Raw genomic sequence first — 5,349 nt, forward strand, 5'->3', positions numbered from 1 at the left:
CGCTTACGCGATTAAAAATCCGGAAAGATAACGAACGCGCGACGAAAAATAAATATAAATACACCTATTAATAATATGACCTTAAAATATCATATTTAAAATATTTAGGATTTAAAAATCCCGGAAGCTCGACCGTTGGTTTAAAAACCGAAAAGATTCGCCGGATGGAAATCCGCGGCACGTAGAAACGTATAATTTAAAATATGAATACATATATCCACATAACACATAATAATTATTATATATATATTATTACAAAAATAATAATATAGGTCATGGAAATGACGTGGCACACTAACAGTTAACGGTCGTTAAATAATTAACGGAAAAAGATAACGGAAAAAGTAGGGTCGTGACAGTACCTCCCCGTTACGGAAATTTCGTCCCGAAATTTAAGCAGGCGCAGGGGTTGACTCGGCATCTGAGAACAAATGCGGATACTTCTGCTTCATTTGGTCTTCACGCTCCCAAGTGAACTCGGGACCGCGTCTAGCGTTCCATCGGACCCGAACAATAGGAATTCTGCTCTGTTTAAGAGTCTTAACCTCTCGGTCCATGATCTCAACTGGCTCCTCAATAAAATGCAATTGCTTGTCAACCTGAAGTTCCTCCAAAGGAATAGTCTGATCAAATTCAGCCAAACACTTCTTTAAGTTCGAAATATGGAAAACATCGTGAACAGCACTGAGTTCTTGTGGCAACTTCAAACGATAAGCCACCGGTCCAACTCTTTCAATGATCTCAAACGGTCCCACGAAACGAGGACTTAACTTCCCTCTTTTACCAAAACGAATAACACCCTTCCAAGGCGAAACTTTTAACATAACACGATCACCAACTTGAAATTCAACATCTTTCCTTCCTTTGTCGGCATAACTCTTTTGCCGACTTCTAGCAGTTCTTAACCTTTCTTTAATTTGAACAATCTTCTCAGTAGTCTCGTGAATAATCTCTGGACCTGTAAGTTGAGCATCCCCAACCTCATTCCAACAAATACGAGATCTACACTACCTACCGTACAAAGCTTCAAACGGTGCGGCTTTAATACTTGCGTGGTAGCTGTTGTTATAAGAAAACTCAGCTAACGGCAAATACCTATCCCACCCATTTCCAAAATCAATCACACAAGCTCGCAACATATCTTCTAATGTCTGAATGGTCCTCTCACTTTGACCATCCGTTTGAGGATGATAAGCGGTGCTCATATCCAATCTAGTGCCCAAGGCTTCTTGCAACGATTGCCAAAATCTCGATACAAATCGACTATCTCTGTCGGAAATTATAGAAACGGGAACACCATGCCTCGAAACAATCTCTTTCAAATACAAACGGGTGAGTTTCTCCATGGAATCGGTTTCCCTAATCGGCAAAAAGTGAGCCGACTTAGTGAGTCGATCTACAATCACCCAAATCGCATCGTAGCCACCCGAAACTCTTGGTAACTTAGTAATAAAATCCATAGTGATACCTTCCCACTTCCACTCGGGAATTTCTGGTTGCACCAACAATCCGGACGGTTTTTGATGTTCAGCCTTGACCTTAGAACAGGTCAAACACTTAGCCACATATGTAGCCACATCACCTTTCAAATTTGGCCACCAATACAGCTCCTTAAGATCATGGTACATCTTCCCTGAACCAGGATGAATAGAGTACCTAGACTTATGAGCCTCATCCAAAACAAGTTGTCGTAGTTCACCAAACTTCGGAACCCAAAGACGTCCTACAAAGTACCTAGTACCATCTGCTCGAATCTCAAATTTCTTAGCCATACCTCTCACGTTCTCTTTCACAAAATTCTCTTCCTTTAAGGCTTCTTGTTGTGCCTCAAGAATCTGCCTTGCGAGGTTTGATCTAACTGTCATATTCAAGGCCCTAACCCTGCGAGGTTCAGTCCTTTCTTTACGACTCAATGCATCAGCCACAACATTGGCCTTTCCCGGGTGATACAAAAGGTCACAATCGTAATCATTCAACGTCTCAATCCATCTTCGTTGTCTCATGTTCAACTGTTTCTGATCGAGGATATGTTGAAGACTTTTGTGATCTGTGTACACAGTACTCTTGACCCCATACAAATAATGTCTCCAAATCTTAAGTGCAAAAACAACGGCCCCCAACTCTAAATCATGAGTTGTATAGTTCTGCTCGTGAATCTTCAACTGACGTGATGCGTCACAATAAACAACAAAATCATCATTACCCTCCGGTAAAGACAATATCGGAGCGGTAGTCAGTTTCTTCTTCAAAATCTGAAAAGCATTCTCCTGTTCATCCTTCCACTCATACTTTTTCCCTTTATGCGTTAAAGCAGTCAGAGGTTTCGCTATACGAGAGAAATCCTGGATGAACCTTCGATAGTAACCTGCCAATCCTAAGAACTGACGAATTTGAGTAGGAGTTTTCGGGATTTCCCACTTTTCAATCGCCTCAATTTTAGCAGGATCAACTTGTATTCCTTGTTTGCTAACAATGTGACCAAGGAACTGAACTTCTCTTAACCAAAAAGCGCACTTAGAGAACTTAGCGTACAACTCTTCTTTCTTTAACAAATCAAGCACTATCCTCAAGTGTTCTTCGTGCTCTTCATCACTCTTAGAATAGATAAGAATGTCGTCGATGAAAACAATAACGAACTTGTCCAGATAGGGTCTACACACACGGTTCATGAGGTCCATGAACACAGCAGGTGCATTTGTCAATCCGAACGGCATAACAAGAAATTCAAAGTGACCGTAACGGGTGCGAAAAGCAGTTTTTGAAACATCAGATTCTTTAACACGCAACTGATGATAGCCAGAACGAAGATCAATTTTTGAATAAACAGAAGAACCCTGAAGCTGATCGAACAGATCATCAATTCTCGGAAGAGGATAACGATTTTTAACAGTGAGCTTATTCAGTTCACGATAATCAATGCATAAACGAAAAGAACCATCCTTCTTCTTAACAAACAGAACAGGAGCTCCCCAAGGGGACGAACTAGGACGAATAAAACCCTTGTCTAACAACTCACGGAGTTGACTTGACAATTCTTGAAGTTCAGAAGGCGCAAGACGATAAGGAGCACGTGCTACAGGAGCAGCGCCGGGAACAAGATCAATTTGGAATTCTACCGCGCGTTGCGGCGGAAGGCCAGGTAAGTCATCGGGAAACACCTCGGGAAAATCCCTAACAATATGAACGTCATCAACGTTCTTTACTTCCTTACTAGGATCAACAACATGAGCAAGGATAGCATGACAGCCCTTGCGGAGATGTTTACGAACTTTCATACAGCTAATAAGGTTTAACTGTGTGCATTTCTTATCTCCAAAGACCATCAGTGGCTCTCCAATCACATCAGTAATACGAATAGCCTTATCATAACAGACGATCTCGGCACGGTTCGCGGACAACCAATCCATACCAATAACAATATCAAAACTACCAAGTTCAATCGGTATCAAATCTATCTCGAAATCCCTACCACCCAGATTAATGTTACACTTATGATGTACCGTCTTAGCAGTAAGTTCCTTACCATTAGCTACTTCAACAACATAAGTATTGTCTAAGAGAGCTAACGGCATTTTGATTCTCGGACTTAATTTACTTGACACGAAACTTAAATCAGCCCCTGAATCAAATAACACATAAACTGATAAATCGTTGACTGAGAACGTACCAGTAACAAGCTTAGGATCTTCCTCCGCATCCTTAGCATTAATGTTGAACGCTCGGCCGCGTGCAGTCTCTGCAGTCTTCTTGTTGGGACAAGCATCTCGGAAATGCCCCGGCTTCCCACACTCATAACAAACCCTCGGATTACCTCCATTATTCGATTTCCCATTACCGTTACCGTTACCACCTCTATTACCAACATTATTATTATTACCACCAGTCGCGGGAGTAGCAGACCCCGGCAAAAGCACTGTACAATCTTTAGCAATGTGCCCTTGCTTAGAGCACCTCTTACAAGTAACTGTGCAGTAACCATCATGAACTTTATAGCAACGAGGACACACACGCTGATTTCTGTTGTTAGCACCTGAGGTATCCTGTTTCTTCTGCTGATTTTGGTTTTGATTGCGGTTGTTATCCCACTTTCGTTTCCCATTATCAGCCTTCTTGACAACCTCCTCACTACTTTCAACAACTGTAGTCTTGCTTCTTCTCAACACCTTGTCATTAAGTTTGTGGGCCATAGACATAGCTGCCTCAATAGTCAGGGGTTCACTGGACTCAACCCCGTGTTCAATCTTCTCGGACAAACCATCAATGTAAGCCTCAATTTTGCGGTCCTCATCCGCATAAACCCTAGGACACAGCAAAGTTAACTCGAAAAACCTTCGTTCATAGGCATCTAACTCGGTGCCATGCATTTTCAAATTCTTGAGCTCAACCTCTAGCTTCTTAAGCTCACCCCGAGGTCTATAGCGGGTGATCAATCTTTCCTTAAAACCATTCCAGGCCAAACCATAAGCTACATCGCTTCCCAAACTACTAACCAGATTGTTCCACCATGTCAAGGCACTATCCTTGAGAGTGCAACTAGCGAAACTAACTTTGTCCTCTTCACGGACTCGACTGGCCCTGAAAATAGATTCGATTTTCTCGAACCAACGAGTAAGCCCTATTGGTCCTTCCGTACCACTGAATTCTTGAGGTCGACCAGCCATAAATGTTTTGTGGGAGCATCCCACGTTGTTGTTCACATTGGCGTTAACATCAGCATTTGCTGCCATAGCAGCAGCAATTCCTTCATTGATCAGGCGTTGCATACGCGCTTCAGTGGACTCTCTTGGAGGCATGATCTTCAAAATAGAATAACACATCCGTTAGTACCAAGAATAATACTAGTGTCATAAAGGAATAGATCAAAACACGAAAAGACTAACCATTAAGATATTAGTCAACTAACACTATGAGTAATAACATGACAGTTATGATTGTTATAGAAATAACCATCACATGCATACATATTTTATGATAACATCATACAACATACATAGCACCTAACATACATGAACATATATTACGCATAATATAACATGCCAAGAGCCACAACATCAGAAATAAAACATGATAATGATAATAGATGTCATAAAAATAACCATCCATACATAATGAAAAATATCCCATAACAAAATCTTAATAAAATCCTCGGCAAAACGCCGTACATAACCCAAAATGTATGTATAAAAAGGACATTAAGTCTGATGAAATAGATAATCAATATGAATAATCACATCACATTCGCTTAGAGCGGGTGTGATAAGCTGGTCCAGCATGAGTCTCAGCAGGATCCTCATAATTACGCAACTTCCCTTTCACATCATCCAACTCTTCCTTCAACACACGAACAGT

The sequence above is a fragment of the Rutidosis leptorrhynchoides genome, chromosome 11, assembly GCF_046630445.1.
Source record: "Rutidosis leptorrhynchoides isolate AG116_Rl617_1_P2 chromosome 11, CSIRO_AGI_Rlap_v1, whole genome shotgun sequence".
Classification (NCBI taxonomy): domain Eukaryota; kingdom Viridiplantae; phylum Streptophyta; class Magnoliopsida; order Asterales; family Asteraceae; genus Rutidosis; species Rutidosis leptorrhynchoides.